This window comes from Podarcis filfolensis, assembly GCF_964270895.1.
Source record: "Podarcis filfolensis genome assembly, chromosome: 4".
Classification (NCBI taxonomy): Eukaryota; Metazoa; Chordata; class Lepidosauria; order Squamata; family Lacertidae; genus Podarcis; species Podarcis filfolensis.
In genome coordinates, this window is record NC_139607.1 from 10,769,030 (window position 1) to 10,789,452 (window position 20,423).

At 43.7% G+C, this 20,423-nt stretch overlaps 1 protein-coding gene across 24 annotated transcripts in view; it reads right to left on the reverse strand.

Moving 5' to 3' along the window:
- MBNL2 (muscleblind like splicing regulator 2) overlaps positions 1-18,217 on the reverse strand; it is a 77,626-nt gene extending 59,409 nt beyond the window's left edge. For 9 of the 24 annotated variants that reach the window (XM_083610900.1, XM_083610897.1, XM_083610898.1 and 6 more), the window contains exon 1: positions 17,792-17,926. The gene's annotated coding sequence lies outside the window, so the exon portion shown is untranslated. Of the gene's footprint in view, positions 1-7,969; positions 8,214-17,190; positions 17,473-17,791 lie in introns of those variants that run through there. The other 15 variants (XM_083610899.1, XM_083610896.1, XM_083610892.1 and 12 more) reach the window with 8 other exon arrangements.
- Between the last annotated feature and the right edge of the window lie 2,206 nt (positions 18,218-20,423).

A 20,423-nucleotide genomic window follows, 5' to 3' on the forward strand; every position in this document is an offset into this window, starting at 1 on the left:
GCACTACACCAGTGTCTTGACTAACGCACATTAAGTATGAAGGGCAGATGCACACCAACAGCTGTCTGCACATGCTAACAGCTCTAGCTGGCTGAAGGTCCCCTTCTGGTGTGCATTCAGCATTACAAATCCACAAATTATACCTGCTTGAGAAACTGAGCAGCAAAAGCAGGTATGGCATGACGTGTGAGGCTGTTCTAAACAACTCATCAGAAACAAATCTCAAAGAATCTGCAGTGTATCTAATGTTAAGAACAGAAGACACGATCATAGAATGAAAGAGTTGGGATCGTGAGGATCATGTAGTCCAACCCTCTGCAATGAAGGAATCTTTTGCCCAATGTAGGGCTTGACCCCACAACCTTGAGATGAACAGCCTCATGCTCTACCAACTGAGGTATCCCTAGCTGAGATTCCTGTATTGCAGGGGCTTGGACGAGATGACCTTTGCAGTCCCCTTCGATTCTATGATTCTTCCCCTCCAATTCTATGATTCTCAGATAACTCGTCTAAGAATAGGCCGAAATAAGAATACACACATATTAAGGTAAAAGTTAAAGAACTTCGAAGTCACTACAATGTATATATGGGCTTGCTTGTACACTGAATTCACTTCAGAGAGACACCCATTCTTTGTCGGGATGAGCTTTGAAAAGCCAACAGGCCAATTACGTTTAGCTTACCATACTGGTTCACATGTCATGCTCACCTAATCAACAAATGATTGGGAATGTTCCACAAGTTTGAGCACTCCTTGTTCTGCCCCACCCCCCTCACGCGCAGCAGCTTCACCCCTCCCTTCTGTGGTTTGCAATAACCAAAGCTTGCCAATGCCATGCAACTTAAGGCCAGCCCTAACCAGGGCCGCTTCCAAACCTACGTCAAACTAGGATTTCAATTTCAAACAAGGATTTGGAAGCAGTTTGTGAAATCTTTAATAAAATCTGCTGCCTTAGGTCTACTCTGCCTGTGGGTTTGTCGGTCAAGCCCAGGCAAGATGTAATGGATAACAACTCTTGCAAGTGGAAAGTGATCAGGCCAGTCAGGTTAGTTTCAAAGCCATTAGTAACTCGCTGCAAAAAGGCACATTGCTTAAATGAGGGTGTCTTTCCTGATGCCACAAAAGCAAGTTAAAAGTGTAAGTAGGCGTATGCTATGTTAGCAAATGCAAACTTGCAACAGCTCTGAAAGTGGAAAGATTCTATAGGACACCTTTACACTGAGGTCTGATTTAAAGGTTACCTTTGCTGGGCGGGAGCTGCCTCTCTGGCTGTGTACACACCACATGTTTAATGCACATTGAAAGCACATGACTTTCCCTGAAGAAGTCTAGGAACTAAATGCTGGAAATTGTAGCTCTGCAATGGTTAAACTACCGTTTCCAGGATTCTTTGAGGTAAGTCATGTGCTTTAAATACACAGTGTGTGTGTGCTGTCTCCAGATCTCAACTCCCCTGAGCCGTGTTTCTTCATCCCAATCACGTGGGAGAGTTCAAACTGCTTAGCTACTATCTAGTAAGTCCCCACAGAATCTGGTTTCTGCTGTTAATGTCAGCAGTACTTCATAATTCTCATAGGATTTGGACATACGGAGGTTTTTTGGTGGTGTGAAATCCCATTATGATGAACTGGCTCAACCATCAAGAAGGTAATATTTCAACTGAGCCGGGAGATAAATAAAAACCAAAGACTTCAGTATAAACACACTTCCTAGGAAGTAAGACCTGCCAAAATTATTGGAAATTATTTTCCGTGTAATCACAGTTAGGATTAGGATCAGAGTGTAAAGTATCCACAAATTCTCCAAGCCAATAAACCCAATTGAAATCAATGGGATTTGATATATTGGGGTTTTAATATGCGTGGTTATTAAATTACAAAATGTATATAATGGTCTGCATCCCTTGTCAACTACAGTATTGAAACATGTTTTGAATGGGTACATATGTAATGTTAATTCGTGCTTCACTCCAGGTAGTAGGAAGGAGTGAAGGGAACACAGGAAAGAATTTACCATCAGAAGCTAAAATTAAATTAGCAAAAGAATGGCAATTAAGATCAATACACTCAAGGGAGCAACAGCAGAGCACAGCATATCAAAGAGATGATATGCGGATATTAATTAATTCATGCAGGAACTCAAATTGTAGATATGCTGTTATTTACCAATTACCAGATGAATGTTTGCGGAATTCGAGGACATAAGGCAAATTTCAAATCTTATTTTTGCACGAGACTGTCCTCTCTGCTTAATAGTAGTTTTATTATATCAATGTCATTCTTAAGTATCCATATATTGTATTCTATATTCAAATACCACATCAGCAAATATCACCTAACAACAACAACTACTACAACAACAACTCCAACTAGTATCTTTATATTAAATGTATTTTTGTGTTTTTATACTGTAAACCGCCCAATGATCCTTGGGCTGAAGGGCTGTTAATTAATTAACTGATTGGATTGATTGATTGATTGATTGATTGATTGCATGTAGGTGCACATAAGCCCCATTAAATTCAATAGGGAATATACACAAGTTATGTTTATTAAGCATTACCTCTTCTTTGTTTTCCAAAAAGCTAATGCACTAATGAGATATACATCAAAAGGCCAAAGTCTTGCCAGACCAAAGATTTTAAGCATCTATTGATTTCAGTGCAAGTTATTTAAACACATGGTTAATATTCCCATTAAAATCAGTGGAACCGGATCATGCCCCAAGAGTCAACACGATAACATGCAATAGCAACCATACCAATTTCCACCATCACTCCCTCTAATATCAGTGCATAAATGAAACCTTCATGGTTGCTAACGAATTCTTCTTATACCTGCAGGTGAATATGGCACCTGGCATTTGGAGTACCCTTCCTCCCTATTCTAAACATAATGTATTCTGCTAGCAGCCTCAGGCAACATCCATCATGAGTAAAAGCAAAGAGTGTTAAATACTTCTGGAACAGTTTTTTCAGGCTAGCATGCCTTACCTCAGTGTCCACATGTATATTTAGAGATGTATATACTTCACATTTTCCTCACACTACTTGAAGTTAAAAATATACTGCCAAGTTCTCTTGAGCTGTGCTTTCTACAACGAGAGCATTCAGTGCCCACCCAATGAAGGGCACACACCTTGGTAATCACATACTTTTTGCCACAAGCGTTCTAGCACAATTTCCTGCCTAACAGCAGGACTATCCATTCACAAGTCTTGGCAGTCCAGAGCACAATGTGCCACAAGCAGAGAGAGCTGACGCACTGCACAAAACAACTTAGAAAGCAAATAGTTGTTGATGTCTCAAGCAAAAGGACGGAGGCGCATGCGACTCCTGCTCAGTGGTGTCCAGCCTATATGTACAGACAATTCTTTTCCAAACTAGTCAGATCCCCAGAGGATCGTGCAAAAAGGAAATTATGCATGACGCAACTCCATCGCATCCCAAGTACTGTGGCATAGGGCCAATTCACAGAGTACTATCATCCTAATAAAGGTTGTCTCGACCCAAAACTGTCACTCGAAGAGTGAAAAAAGCTTGGGTTTTAGGTAGCTAGTAGTGCAAACCTATGATTCAGGTGCACTATATCTTGCCTTGCCCAGTGTCCTTCAAAAGGGGAGTGCCCCAGCTACTATTGTTACAGCGCATTCCCACACTTCATGCTCAATTTTCTTCCCATTTGCTATCACAGTGGCTGCTTTCCTCCAAGTCTGCTTTCCATTATTACTGCTGTTGTTGTTTTTGCTGCTGCTGCTGCTGCTATTGTCATCCGTCTCAAGAGACAATGGAGTGCACCTCCACGGGTGAACATTAGCAGCATCAGTGACCTACCTGGGATGCAAACCTGCGCATTGTGTATGGAGGTCCTGGGCTGCCCAGACAACAAGATCTCTCTGGTGTGGGCCAAAGGAAAGCAGAGCAACACTTTTGACAACAGCTTAGCTGCAGAATTTTCCAGAAGGAGGCATGTAAGTCCCCATCCAACTGTCTTAGGGACACCACTCTGAATTTGTGTAGCGTTTACTCCTTGGCCTTTTCTTCTCCCGAAGATATCATGTAAGGCTGTGGAGGTTTAGGACCAGAATTCTCCTTCTCTTGTATGGGTTGCCTTCTCAGGTTGATGAGCCCAATCTGCCCCTCACTTCCCTCTATGGCATGTGCCAAAACTGCCTTCTTGACCACTGGACCCGCTATTGCTTTTTTCCACTCCATCTGCTGGAGCCTATCTTTGCATGTAGGGGAAATCCCTAACTCACTGAGGGTTTGAGACCCATCAGCTACCCACACCTGGTTTAGCCAGCCAGTTGAAGCCTTTCCTGGTGTGTGGCTGCTGTCACATACTGACAGCTTCTAGGAGCCACAGGTGAGAGCTGAGTGCATAGTGGGGATCACAGGTGCTACTCCTCCCCTAACACCCCATAAAGGTAAAGGTAAAGGGACCCCTGATCATTAGGTCCAGTCGTGTCCGACTCTGGGGTTGTAGCGCTCATCTCGCTTTACTGGCCGAGGAAGCCGGCGTACAGCTTCCGGGTCATGTGGCCAGCATGACAAAGCCGCTTCTGGCGAACCAGAACAGCACACGGAAACACTGTTTACCTTCCCGCTGGAGCGGTACCTATTTATCTACTTGCACTCTGACGTGCTTTCGAACTGCTAGGTTGGGAGCTCACCCCGTTGCAGGGATTTGAACTGCCGACCTTCTGATAGGCAAGTTCGCGGCTCTGTGGTTTAACCCACAGTGCCACCCGCGTCCCTTAACACCCCATACGTCATTATTAATTATCATTATTATCGTCATCATCATCATCCTATCCTTCCCCCAAGGTCCCTGAGCAGGTTACAACATTTTAAAAAACAGTATTAAAAACATTTTAAAACAACTTACAACACCCAAAACAAGGTGGGTCCTAAAAATATACACCCTGAGTGTCAAAAGCCAGTTAATGCGGTACGTCTTCAGAATTTTCCGCAAGCTGTATAATGAGCATTCCAGACCTAACTCTGTACGTAGGGAGTTCCACAACACAGTGACTGTCACAGAGAATGCCCTCTCTTCCAGTCACTACTACACCAAACCTCTGCAGGCAGAGCAACTACCCTCTGTTGATCTTAGTCCCCAAGAGGGTCTGTAGAGAAGGAAGTGTTCTTTCATATATTTGGGGCCTAAGTTGTTTCTGGTTTAAAACACTAACATGAGAACCATGAATTGGGCCTGAAAACGAGCTGGCAGTCTAGCCCCAAAGTACTAGCGCTACGTGCCTCCTCTTATATCTGCTGAAAGCGGTATTTGCCATGATGCTGTGTAAGATGCTGAAACACTCCAAACTAGTCTTCCACAACCTTTAGATGTTTTGAACTGCAGTTTCCATCATCCGTGATTACTGACCACACTGGCAGAGGTTGGTGGAGGCTGTAGAATCCAAAACATCTCGAGGTCACCAGGTTTTGGCTAAGGAAAGTTATTTAAATTATATATTAGATATATGTGACAGATATCTTACTTTTAGATAATACTAACAGAATTCAAATAAAAACTTAGGTCTTGTTTATTGTTAGGGTGGCACCTTATCTTCATCTTGGACTCGTAGATTTGGTGTTTCAATTTATCTATCAGAGCTTACATATAACATCAGCCAGCGAGTTACATAGTAGTGTCCTCCCGTTACATACTTTACAAGCAATCTGAAGTTGGGAGAATTAAAAAACAATGCCATACAAGGAGCTACAATTACAGGGGAAATGATAAAATGATCCACTGGGATGAGTGGGTTAGGATCCAGCAGATCTCTGGCTGAGCAGGGAGGTTCTTGGCACAGCTGGGCTACGCTGTCTTAACTCCCTCAACCTCGGCTCAGCCAGAGATATGCCAGTATCTCCTCCATCCCAGCTTACCTGAGATCCAGTGAATCTTAAACTGGAGAAAGCCCTGAAAATGGGGTGTTCTGGGGTGTGGTGGGACTCTGTCTGGATTCTAAGCCCTTTCAGCTGAGTCATATGAACTGGCAACCCGGAATAAATCAAGCCAGGAAAAAGGGAAATGTAACTAAAACACTATTTAAAGGCTTGTTTTTGCTCTACCAGGCTTAGACCTGGTAGCAACAACCACACTGCTTAACAGAGTTTGGATCTGGTGTAACTTTAAAACTGGCTTACTTTATGGCAAGCTTGCTTTATACTGGTGTAGAATTACTCCTTAAGTATTCCTAAAGGCAATTCTTTCCCCCCGGTTTTTTTAGTAATTTCAAAAAGGCACTGTTCTAAAATAGAAAAGCAGCCTATATCAATATCAACCTTCCAGAAGGCTCTCTGAACAAATGAAGGCAATCACAGAACAATCCTACACATATCTACCCAAAAGTCTCATTGGGTTCAATAAAGTTTAATCCCAGAAAACTGGATATATAATTGCAGCTATATTGCACCAGCTATATTCCGATCAACACTCTGCCATATCAGGAAGTAAATGATAGGACAAATGAGAAGTTAAGAGACTCCTCACTTAACAGATACTGTACAAGAAAAATCCCTTGCGCATTTGGGTTAACTAAAAATTATGTGCAACTTTGTAAAGATAGGTACAACATTTTTCAGTGAAACAAAATTGGAACATTTCTTAAAATTACAGAGATGTTGCACTGCATAGAAGCAACTTGATAAATCTTTAAGTACATGCCCTAAAAACCAGACAGTTACTATTCTGCTTTTGCAATACCAGTTTGTTTGGTAGCAGCTAAATAAGATATTATAGTTCAACTCTGAAAGCATGCTCAGGCTGAACTCCTTTAATTGAGAAATGTTTTGAGAAATGAACTGTATGCTTAAATATCCATGACAGATCATGAATTAGTATTTTTCATGCTTCAGTTTTAAAAACCTTCATCATAAAATCGTGTGTGTAAAAAACAATAGTCAAGAATGAAAAAAATGAGAGAAATGAACAACTAACAACCAATTTCTGCAAATTAATTTCTTCTTGAACACAGTGGGTATAGAAGACAGTGGAATTAACAGTAAACTCTGCCTTTCCAAACCCAACTTTCTATTCAGAAGAATCAGAGTCTTCCATCCCAACTGCAGCTTTCGCCAATCTCGTAAGTGAGAGTATTCAACATAACTCTTCTGTTGCTGCTTGTAGCTAGTTCTTATCAAGTAAACTGACATGTCTCAGCTTTAAAAGCCAGACCTCCTCATTAAATTATTCTGCTGGCTGTGTGTTCTCATTAAAAATGTATATAGATAAGATATCTGCAGTAACCATTACTAGCCTGGCCTGGCCATTTCTGTTTTATATAAGGGTTCTACAGTACTGACAACTTTGGAAATAACATAACAAGTTTGAAAATAACACTCCAAATCAATCACTGCTATCAAATCATGGAGATGTACATTGCAATGGGCGACGATTTCCACTGTTCTTTTGTGAAGAAACAGATTCCTTTTAGAAATTATGGCCATTGCCAAATTTTGGCAGGTAGATTAACTAAAACAATCACAGGCTTACCTGGGAGTAAGCCCCATTGAACACAGCGGGGCTTATTTCTGACGAAACTGGCACAGGGTTGTGCTGTTAGTTTAAGCTGACATCCGCCCCCCCACCAAGACAGAATGTTTTATTCCATGAACTCCTTTCGAATCTGTCTGTTGCAAAGTTCATTAATCCCCTTCCCAGATACACAGTTCTTGGGATTCATTTAGACATGCAGTACTTTTTAGAAACATTGACTGCTTGTTTCCCCACAAAAAAATGTGTTATTTTTCAATAGATCTGTCCCATCACCCTATAGAGAGACAGGATCACTTGAATTGCTTTACACTGAATTCTCTTAATAAAACACAAACATCCTACAGAGACTCTTTGTACATGGGGGGGTCTCTTTTTCTGCCCCTCTAAGCAACACATATGGTATGCAGCATACTGCAGCAAACTCTTTAAACATTCAGTAAAAGAAAACCAGCCTCCTACGTACCTTGTGTTGCTCTGTCTATCTGACACTTAAATCACGCAAACAAAATACTCTAATGCAATAGCGGTCCTATCTTTTTGATTGCATCATGACGATGAATAAGTCTCCGGTGAAATAATTACTGCTGCTTATTTTCTCCCGCCTCTCTGGAAGCCGTACGCTTTATCTGGGGATTTTCCTTTCGATGATGAAGCAAAGGCAGCCTGAACTCTGTTGGTGAACAACTGCAGCCCTTCCTTCCAGCAAAATCCCTCCCAGTCCACTGTAGCCAATCACACAGAAGTTCAGCAGCTCTGTTGGTCTTAAACTGGTTGGAATGCATTGACTGACAAGGCAGCGCAGCTTGCCTAATGTGCAAAAACAATGCGTCCACGCCAATGAAAAAGGAATCTCCCTGGAAAATGGTGTTTCTTGAGAAGGTAAAATGACACCTCTACAAGAAAACAGAAATGCAAGAAGAGGGTAGGGGAGAAACACCACCAGATGCTCTTGTACCGATTCAACTGCAGGCTGATTTGAGAATGCTTTGAAAGAAAACACATGAGAACATGCACACAAATACTGAAGGAAATAATTTACATTTTAAAATCAGACGAAAGAGTCAACACCAGCAGCATTTTTTCTCAGAAGCAGTTTAGTGCTGGCATGTACAGGGTTATGGGTAACAGGCTGCCATCTGTTGGAACTGAGATTTGTTCGTGCATATTAATCCAAGTAATGTAACCTTCACTTAAAAAAAAAAAGGTTGCCAAAATAAAAGCTGATGAATTTAGACAAGCGGTTTATAATCTCCACATTCAATGTGGAAATTGCATTTTTTCTTAGAAAGAGGTTTGCCACAAACAACGTACCATAGCATTACCTCATTTATTTAGCTTCTAAATTTGAAAAAGAGTCCGATGTTATATTTTTTAAGTTACGTTCGGCACGCATGAGGTAGGAAAAGACCTGAGAGACTGTCTCCATCCCTACAGGATTATTATTTGGGGGGGGAGGGGGGTGTTAAGATCAGCAGAGGGTTCCCTCTTGGTGGTTCTGCCACCTTCAGAAGTACAGGATGTGGCAGCCCAGCCACAGAGAGGGCACACCTGTGGAACTAGATCCCCACAGAAGAACAGCTGGCACTTTTGTTGCATAGTTTCCTTTGCATGCAGAGGACGCATCGCTTTACCCTGATGTTTGATAGTTGAGATTCAGAGCCGTAGCCAACTAAATTTTACTCAGAGTCGGCCCACTGAATTTTTTTTGTTTTTTATATAAATTTTTATTAATTTTCCAACATATATTAAGACACAATAAACTAATACATAAACAAACAAACATATAAACACGTATAATTTCATAACCTCTTTTTCTTAAACCTTATTTCAACGACTTCCCCATACCTCCCTTTTCTGCATCCCTGTTTTAAACTTTCCCAGCAACCCCTAATTTCAATTACTTATAATTCACTTTCTTTAATCCTTTTTCTCTTACCCAATAGGCCCACTGAAATTAATGGATCTAAGTTAGTCATGCTCATTAATTTCTATTGATGCACTCTGAATTAAAACTAACATTGGATACAACCTGTATAATTTAGGACTCGCTCAGTTTTTCTGTTGTAAATTGTTTTAACCTATTTTATATTGTTGCAGCTTGCCCTGAGACCTACTGTCAAAGTAAGAAATCCTATAAATAAATGGGTTATATATAAAACACATATCTTCCAATAATTTGGATGCTGAGGTACAGATTGAGATAGAATTCCTGTGGCACAATAGAGATGTGTTTTTTAATTAGCTCCCGCGATTTCTTGGCATGGCTTGGTTGGTTGTAAGTCGCTTCAGATTACCTTGGACAAGATAAAGAGACTAACAAATTTAATAAAGAAGTATTATTATTATTTCCTGAGAGTTTCGCTTCATGGAAAAACTAGCACTTGAAGAATAAACAGTTCCTTTAGGTTCCTTCCTACACTACAATGATCTATAACAGCTAATACATACATTCAACATGATAATGGTCTAGAGCCATGGTTCCCAAACATTCCCCCCCCCCCATGGACCACTTGAAAAATGCTGAGTGTCTTAGAAGACAACTTGTCTGCCTGTTGCAGCAACTGTAACACTACAGTTCTGTGCTAGAAGCTGTACAATTTTACTTCTCATACGCTGTATTTTACTGCATGCCGTAGATTTCGAATTGCAATACATTAAATCATAAGAAATAAAAGAAACAATAAAAATGCAATTGAAAATCACTAGGAATACAGTGGTACCTCGGGTTAAGTACTTAATTCATTCCAGAGGTCCGTTCTTAACCTGAAACTTCTTAACCTGAAGCTCCACTTTAGCTAATGGGGCCTCCTGCTGCCGCCGGAGCACGATTTCTGTTCTCATCCTGAAGCAAAGTTCTTAACCCGAGGTACTATTTCTGGGTTAGCGGAGTCTGTAACCTGAAGCGTCTGTAACCCGAGGTACCACTGTACTTATTGCAATGGATGTGCCATCACTATTCTTCAACCACAAATCCACAGACATCATCATCATCATTATTATTAATTAAATTTGTATACCGCCTTACAACCGCAGGTCTCAGGGTGGTTCACAGGATACACTGCTGACCACCTGAATGATGCCTGTGGACACTTTTGTTCCATGGACCAGCTTGTTAACACATGACTAGAGCATCCCTACATTCAGTCACCGAAGTGTAAGCATTGGGCATTTAATAGCACTCTGAAGAACAAATGTGATTTATTCTAACGGGAACAAAAGGGAAGCCTAACTGAACACATGCAAAGGAGCCATAACTGATGAGGCAAGCTTATCTCCTCACTGGGTTCTGTCAAGTGGGACTCCACAGGAGTTGATACTATTACACATTGCTCAACACACACACACACAAAGCCATGGGGCAAGATAGTCTGGAGCTGTGCAGTTGGGTATCATCATCATCATGTTGATGAAACCCAGTTCTATACTTCATTAACTAAACAGCTAGGTGCTAAAGCAAGTGTTTGGAATTGATGATGAAGTGGATGAGGTTGATTAGGCTGAGACTGAATGCAGACATCATCAGGCTGATGCTGATGCTCAAGGGACATTTTGCTCTATCCCATCAAAGTAGACTTACAGGCCAATGTTGCTCCTGGACCCAATACTGCACCTCGCAGGAGTGCCTTCTGTCACTTGCACCCACAGCACAGGCTACACACCTTCTTGCAAAAAAGGTTTGCTGTCCTCAGACAAGATTCTGCCAACCTACTGAGAACTTAGAGAGTAGCCCTGCTCACATCCTGTTCAGCTGGTGAATACATGGAAGACGGCCTTCATGGATAAAGTATCCAAACTCTGAAACTCTCTCCTTCAAGAGGCATATCTAGTGCCTTCTCTCTTAACGTTTAGGAAGATTGTGAAAAGCATCCCATTTCTACGTATTTTAGTACTACCAGATGATGCATTTCCCCAAAGCTAAGTATGATTTGTTCTGATTTTGACTTGTGTGTTTTGTTTTTAAATTTCAAGTGCAACGCTTTGAGGGTGTTTTGACAAAGAAGAGCAGCTTATATATTTTAAAAATAAATAAAAAGAGGCGCACCACCCAATCCATCTTTATAATTTATGGTGGGTAGGACAGTATGAAAGCCACTCAGTCCAAAAAAGGCTTTTAAAGGTTAAAACCAGCACTTTGAATTCAGAACGGAAGCGAACCAACAGCAAGTGAAATGGTTGCAGAATGGACTGGATATGCTCCCAGTCCTAGTGTTTTGCTCTAGGTTGGGGGTTCCCAAACTGTAGCCTGAAAAGTTATTTTGGTCTGTGGCATATCTGTGGATGCATGGTGGAAGATGGAAGGCAGCAATCCTTCAGTTTAAATATTAATATTGCATTTTTATTGCTTTTCTTTCTTATATTTGATTGCATTACAATCTGAAACCTATAGAATACAATATAGAAGTAACAAAATAAGTTAAAAGACAACAAAATCATACAGCATCTAGCCCAGTGCATTACAACTCCTGTGCTCCTGCCAGTGTGTTTGCACTGCGCCAACCTCACAGCTGCCTTACCCTTACCACTCTCTTTCCCGTTATGCAGCAGCAACTCAGCCAGAGGCAGCCCTGCCATGTTGTCTGCTACAGTCAATATGAATTCCCAAAACGCTTATGACTTATAGGTCAAGGCCAAGACATAGAATTGGGGAGTCCATTCAGATTACGAAGCACAAACATGCAGGGTCAACATCAGGTTTAAATCAGTCTTTTCATGCTACTAATGGGCCCCATCTGGTTCTACCACCTGAGTTCCCATATAGTACATCTCCTTTGTACACTCACGTTGGCCTCCTTATCTCCACAGACATGCCACCTGGCAGCAGGCAGTTATTGCTTAGTGTGTGATCTGAGCCAACCGGAGACAACCACCAGGTTACATTCCCCAAGAACATCAGGCATTGCCTCTGCCATGATGGCCACCTGCTGCATAACAGAGCCAAGTATCAGCTAAGCTCCCGTAATAAGTACTGCTTCTGGATAAGCATCACAAAAAGAAAGAAGGCACAAAGGCAAGGGAAGCAACTGAAGAATGTAACAGCAGTGGTGGCAGCAGTGTCATGCCACAGCTCTGGTGGTGGAAGGGATTCCAATGGCAGTGGAATTGGCAATGAGCCCGTCTGAGGTCCCAGTGCTTAGGTAGGTGCCCAACAATGTTGACACTTGACCCACGTCATGTGCTGTGCCAACAATGACCTAATCCAGCAAGCAGATTGACTCCTGCTGTACTCTGCACCAGCTGAAGCCTCGAAACCAACTTCAAGAGCAATCTTGCATTGTGTGCTTTAGTGATACAGTGGTACCTCGGGTTAAGAACCTAATTAGTTCTGGAGGTCTGTTCTTAACCTGAGATACCACTTTAGCTCATGTGGCCTCCTGCTGCTGCTGCTGCGCCGCCACTGCACGATTTCTGTTCTCATCCTGAAGCAAAGTTCTTAACCAGAGGTACTATTTCTGGGTTAGCGGAGTCTGTAACCTGAAGTGTATGTAACCTCAAGTGTATGTAACCCGAGGTACCACTGTACAGCCTTAAGAATCTGACACAAAAGCACTCCAGCCTATCCTGAAGTGTCAAGTACAAGAGTAGTTTATGCAAGTCCCCAAGGTTTTAGACCCGAGTGACAAGAGGAGACTGAACCCTATCTGTTATGGGTGTCCATATCATTCCCACTGAGGACACAATATCTGTCAATCTTCATTAATTCAATTTAATCTGGACACAGCTTTGGTAAATAGACATGCACGGAGTCCTTCACTGTGGTCAGTTACACAGTAAGCAGTTCACACCACAAGATCTGAAGACTGTTTTACCCTTTACTGGTTTCAAGGTAAGCCGAAAATGTTTTCTGTGTACAGCCAATAACATCTAGGGGGCTACAGCTTCTCCATCCCTGGCTGTAATTTGTTTCTATAATTTTACCTGGTAGATGCCCATGTTGGAGAAGGTGGATGCACCTCTTCTAAGGACAACTCCCAGGGCATAATGAGCAGCCATACAGCATCACCGTTTGGCAGGTACTGACAAATGCCCTGGCCAGAACACCTGGAAGGAAAACTGTCCTCCCACCTACAAAAAAAGAGAGCTCCCAAACAGATCCATTTTTTAAATAACTCTTAAAAGAATGGGAGGATAAGGAGACAGCTGCCTCCTCTCACAAGATGCACTTTCTCACCATTTAATAGGCAAAATGCACAGAAACAGCAAACTCTATGAAAAGAATGTGGTAAACAGGTATATTTGTATGTGAATTAACTACTCTGGAGAGGGTTTTTTCCTGAGGCTAGGCCGATAAGAGAACGTCAACAGGATTCCTTTCAGGCATGCTTAACTATAAATTGCTTTTATTTTACTGCTATTTTACTTTTGCTTTTTCTTCATTGCCCCATCATCTGCTTTGCGCAATAGTTGCCTGATAAAGAGAAAGTCTGCCACTATTTTGTGACATTTTGGTTGGTCCTAATTAGAGGGGTTTTGTCATTATAAGCCACAGAAATTCCATGGCTTATAATGATTGCACCTTGACATGGGGTTTGGGGGCCACAAGGGAGTCTAAATTTGGGCTCTTCCAAAAATAATATGATCCACTTATTTTTAAGTACCCTAGCTTATTTCTTACTCAACCCAATGTGAGCTGGGGTGGGGTGGGCAGTCAACAATATCTAAGTTGCCATTTGATAAAATTTGATACCTTGCCATTGATAAAATTTCAAAAATGGACAAGCATTTTCCATCAGAGACTGTACTCAACCCACACCCCAAAAATAAAAAAGTGATCTCTCCTTAATGCAGTACTATTTTTGTAGAAGAGCTAGCCTCAGTTCATTTACTCATGCATGTAGTGCTAGACCATGGTTCAGCAATATGTACAAGTGCAGCCATTGTAAACAGGCAGTAGCCCATTTTCTTTGAACATCTGGCATTCCATGCGATTCACTGATAGCCTATTGAGATACCAGCTTTAAGGATCAGGTTTAGACATGTGGAAAGAAGTAATAGATGCTGCCTGGCAATGGTTGCATCTTCCTTTGGGAAGGGTGTGTTTGCAGAGTTCAACATTAAATGAGAAAACTATGAGTGTGCAACAAGTTGCAGCTTGGATGAGAATAGGAGAACAAAAGAAAGGAGTTGATGACACATCAGTTCTTCTACAACTTGAAGAATCACTCTCTTATTTTTCCACATGCCTCTATTAAGATATTTAATTAAACACTGTATTCATTATATCTGAGTTGGGCCCTTTCCCCCATGACATACAGCAGCTACAACCCCACTACTTTTATGACATATTAAATTAGGAGGCAACCAGGCAGTATAATTATCAGATGCTACAGTGATACTAAATTAACTTATTTCATCTGGAGCAAAGTTAAATTACGATCCACATACAGTATTGTTTTCTCTCCCAATGAATTCAATGGGACTTAACCCAAGAATATGCAAAGCAAGTCATTTTGGTATGACTGTTCAGTATTCTCACTAGTCAGGAAAAAAACAACAACCCCACATTTCTATAAGAAATGAACAAATGTGCAACAGAATCCTTTTCCATGTTTACTTTGAAGTAAGTTCTATTGTGTCCACTGCCTAGTTACTAACTCCCTATGCAGGGGCAATATAGCCTTAGGTTTATAGATTTAAGCAACCACTGCAATTCAGAGTTCATTTACTGGATGTATGGTCTACCGAAGTTGATGGAACACTGTTAGGTGCCCACCAACATTTCACTACCATATATCCTAAAAGTGGCTCCAAGGCACCCATATAGTGCTAATTTTATCCTTTAATATAACATTGCATTTAAATGTTTATAAAATTATTATAATTAGTTCAGAACTACAAAGGCAAGCTGCAAGTCTAAATGCCACAGCTCAGCAGCTTGAAACACATGATAATATTTTTGATGGGAATCACAGTTCAGTTCAGGTTTTTTAATATAAAGTTCAAAAGTTTTCATATATTTAAAATGTTCTCAAGCTGCCTGTTAAGACAAACGAAATACATTGAGACAACTGAATCAAATAAATAATGCTAAGGCAGCAACTTAAAAGCAACAAGACAGCGTTAGCCAGGGTACAAAACAAACAAATGTCAGCTATGCTGCCAGCTTTTCCCACATGTTGACAATTGTGCAGAACCTTTAATGCCATTTTTAAAGCATGTTATGATCATTTTAATTTGCAAACTCTCCCTAGGCAACAATCTCCCCTCACTAAATGGGAAGTTTTAATATGAGTTCAGTACGGGTCAGGCTACACCTTTTTATTCTAACCCACCAAGAGAGATACACGCGGGAAGCAGAGTCCACCATCACCAATGGTGGACTGGGAGACTGGATATGGGTGCGCAAATTAACAAATGTATATGACCCCCTTCTGCCATGCATGGTTTGAATGGCGTGTGCCACCTTCCCATCCATCTTATAATACACATGAGAATGTAAGATGGCATCCACTGTTTCACACCACTGGTATGTAGCCTTTGGTGCACAATTGTGTCAGGAGTGGGAGCTGTTCCACTAAAACCAAGGTGGCTGTCTTCACCGAGTCCAGTGGAGGAGAAGGAGACTGCACTCACAGCACAAATCTAAGCACGTATATTCAGAAGTAAATCTCAAGTGATTTCAGTGGGATGTGGTCTGAAATTCCATGCAGGCTTAACTGGGAGGAAGACTGAAATCCTAAACATAGTTGCTTAGGGAGCAAGCACCACTAGTGAACTTACTTCTGAGTTAAAACACACAAGATTGCACTTTAAGTATCAGTGAGCACAAGGTACTTCCTTCTGAGTAGGCATAGGATTGCAGCATTTTCACAAATGTAATGTTTTCTTGCATTCAAACAATATCATACAGCATAAAATGGGATTTTATGAATTGCAAGCCTGCAGAAAAAAGATACCATCCCAATGCAGCCTCAGTGTCTGAAGCCTTGTTCTTATGTAAAATTCCTCTGTCTCTAGTGTTGCATTTTCTTTCATCTTTCCCTCTTACAGAGTAGTCCTGGTCACAGATCCTTCACAGCCAAGAGAACAGCATATTTTACAGTCTCTGAACTCTGTTTCTGGCGCAAGATCACTTCTGTAAATGAAATGTCCCTGAGAATGTTACTTCTTGCACCAATCTCACCAACAGCTGCAACTACAGAACCAGGAAACAAAACATTTAAAAAACACCACCATACAAAGCACCTCGCAGTCAGGCTCTCTTCCTTGCTTGAAACAACTCAGCCAAACGCAAACATGAGCTGCTCGCTGCTGCTGCTGCTACCACCAAAAGCACCGGGGGTTGCCAAATGCTGAGTTAACAAAACTGTGAATCTGCACTGAACCAAAAGTAATGGGGAGTGCGTGGCTTTCTTTCCACACGTTCTCAGTAGCCTGACACTGTTGTACCCTGGACAGACAGGCACGTAACTTTATTCTTCTTTCCGCAAGGGCAGACGCAGATGCGTCAGATCTTTTAAAAAACTGTTGAAAACCAACGCATTTGTGCCTCATTCAAGCGGATCGCAAGTTACATATGCTACTCATTATTCGGGGAGAGGAGGGGAGGGGAAAGATTTGAAAAAGGCCTGAGTCAGCTGCAGGAGACCTTGGCGTTGGTGTCATTATGATTATTAGTAATTACTACTACTATTACTATTATTAGGGGGGAGGGGATTGAAGGAGTAGTAGACCAAGTTGGCATACCCTAAGGGAAAGGGATCTGGCTCCCATCAGGGCTTTTAATCTTATCTAAGTCAGAACTACTCCTCCCTCCTCCCTGAGCAAAGGGAGGGAGAGGCGTTCTGCTCCTTCACACGCGCGTCCCTTGCAAATAACGCCTCTCCCGACGCTCCACCAGCCCCGGTGCCGCCTCGGCGCGGGGGGAGCCGGACAGCCAGGGGTTAAACCCGACAGCACCTCGGGCGCGAACTGCTCGTGTGAATGCGCGAGCGTCGGGTCCCCGGGAACAGAGCACGCCAAACGCGTAAACCTGGGTCTAGAGGGTAAACAGGGCGCCTGGCAACGCCGCGGCTCTTCTTGCGCAGCGAACCTGCGCTCATCTCCGTAGCACCCGCTGCGCGCGGGCGGCCGAGCCGAGAGGTGACTCCGCCGCCGCCGCCGCCTCGCCGCGACCCCCCGCCCGGCCCGCGTTCCCTACGTGCGTCCCCGCCGCCCCCGGGAGAGAGGCCGGCGTCCTCCCCTCAGCCCGCCGCCCGCACCTGGCCACCCGCCGCGCGCTCCGGGGAGGAGCCGGCGCGCCTCGCCAAGGTCCCCTCGCCCTCGCCGCCTCCGCTTCTCCCCTCACCTGCCGCGGAGAGACCGAGCCGCGTCCGCGCGTCTGGGGCTGGGCGCGAAAGGCAGGAACTTGCCAGCTCTGCCGGCGCGGGGAGGGGGGGCGGCCGCTGGGGACGGGCTGCCCGGGCCCACCCCGAAGGGCCGGGCCAAAGCCGCCGCGGCGCCGCCTCTTCTCCTCCTCCTCCTCACAGAGCCGCCGCAGCCCCCGCCGGCAGGCAGCGCGCGAGGAGACGCCGGGCGGCGGGAGACGCGGGCGGCTTCCCTGAGCCCGCTGCTCCCCCGGCGCCTCTGCGGCCCATGCCCGGGGGTCGCCGCGCGTCCCTCGGAGGCGCACCCGCCTCGGAGCTTTATGCAGCGGCGTGGGGCGGCCTCGGCTTTCAGCTCGCAGGCCCTCCCCTCCGTGTAGCCCGGCGCTCCGAGTCAGGGAGGCAGGCGCGGGTGAAGCGTGACGTGGGGCGGAAACCGACAGTCCCTCTCGCGGCGCTTCAGGCCTCGCCGCCGCCGCCTCAGTCCTGCGGCTCCGCCAAGGTGAACGCGGAGGGGCTGGGCTGGCTGCCGGGGAAGCCGAGGCCCCTCTTCGCCTTGCCTTGGGGGGCCCTCGGCCCTCACGAGTTGTGAAAAACTGACAAATCATAACCATCATATTTCTTAGTTGTTATTTTTCCCCCTTCCTCACCCTATTGATAAAGCAAGACAAACGGGCATTATTTGCCCTTGAAATAGGGTTGCTTTCAAAACATGCACACACCATGATAGGAACCAGGCGTCACAGAACATGAGAAGCAACAGCCGTATAAGCCTGGCTTTTTCCAGCTTGCACCGTTTGAGTGAAAGGCGCAAAACAAATCTCTGAATTGAGCTCTTAGCTCGACTGTCACTTGTCTTGCTTCTCTCCTAATGATATCCATTAGGTGGGATATCATTTGAGGGGTTGGAATTAAAAGTCCTCTGGCAGGGCCTGCCTTACCAGCTGATTAGGGGTGTTGTGAAAGGACAGTGAATTGTTGGGTCATTTGATTTTTTTAAAAATTGTTGTTGCTGTATTTTTACTACCAGAGAAGAGGAAAGGCACCTGTGGGATTTTCCACCTCAGGTGCACCTTAAAGGCCTTGGCTAGGATGCATTTTCAACTGAGTGGTAGAGGCACCATTTGCTGTCCCACTTCAGGCAGTAGAGTATCATGGGCTGGCATTTGCAGATTGCATATTTCTCCATTACATATATCACTTTATACTGTACACAGTTTTCAAAGGAGAAAACTTCCTGAAATGTGGGGGTGGTGAGCTGAGGAGCATCTTGGCGATATGAACACCAGTCCCTCAGCATCACCCAGAGCTAATTTCTGCTGCAAACAGGGCCTCATCTGCACTTTTGATTTAAACTTTTAAAGCAATGTAATACTACTTTAAGCAGCCATGCCCCCCCCAAAGAATCCTGGGAACTGTAGTTTGTTAAGTGTGCTAAGAGTTGCTAGGGTACCCCTGCTCCCCTCTCAGCACCCTTAACAAACTACATTTCCCAAGATTCTTGGTGTGGTGTGGGGAGAGCTGTTCAAAGTGGTATGATACTGCTTTCAGTGTATTGTGCAGATGGGACATGCATGATAGCCTTAAGTTATCACATCTGGTTTGGTGTCTCGTGCACCCTCGCCACAAAAAGCTCCACGTCCCCCTACTCTTTGAAAACAGAGGGGCAGGATTGTGACACACCTGTTAAGAATTGGAAATAGTAACAAGCAAAATGGGAGCAGAGGCGGGGAGAAGAGGCAAACAATTCTTCTTAGTAACCTCTTAAATCTGGGTTCCACTTTCTCACTAACCAAAAGTGAAAAACCGACTAGCATAATTAGACCCAAGACAATATTCCCTATTATTTTGTAATCATTACTTGCACAGCAGAAATCTTTATTGATAATCACTGCTTTGATCAATGCTGTGTATCTCTCTGAAGATATTCTTTGCTTTATATACATGTAGTTACAACGCAGTATATTGTTCCAGCTTGTCAATGATGAATTAATGGGTATGTTTCATTAATGAAATACTATCATTGTACAAAGTGTGTGTGTTCTGCCTTTTGTTATGAAGTACTATCATAGAGTGAGGATCATAGCTCAGTCACAGAGTGCATGTTTTGCATAACAAATGCCTCCCTGTCTCCAGGTAAAGGTAAAGGGACCCCTGACCATTAGGTCCAGTCGCGGACAACTCTGGGGTTGCGGTGCTCATCTCGCTTTGCTGGCCAAGGGAGCCGATGTTTGTCCGCAGACAGCTTCCAGGTTATGTGGCCAGCACAACTAAACCGCTTCTGGTGAACCAGAGCAGCACACAGAAACGCTGTTTACCTTCCCGCGGGAGTGGTACCTATTTATCTACTTGCACTTCGTGCTTTCGAACTGCTAGGTTGGCAGGAGCAGGGACCGAGCAACAGGAGCTCATCCATTGTGGGGATTTGAACCACAACCTTCTGATTGACAAGCCCTAGGCTCTGTGGTTTAACCCACAGCGCCACCCGCGTCCCTTATCTCCAGGGAGGACTAGGGAAATTCCCTGCCTGAAACCCTGGAGACTTGATGCCAGTCCATGATGGATCAAAGGTCTGACCTGGTATAAAGTAGATACCTGTGTATCTGAGGTGATTGC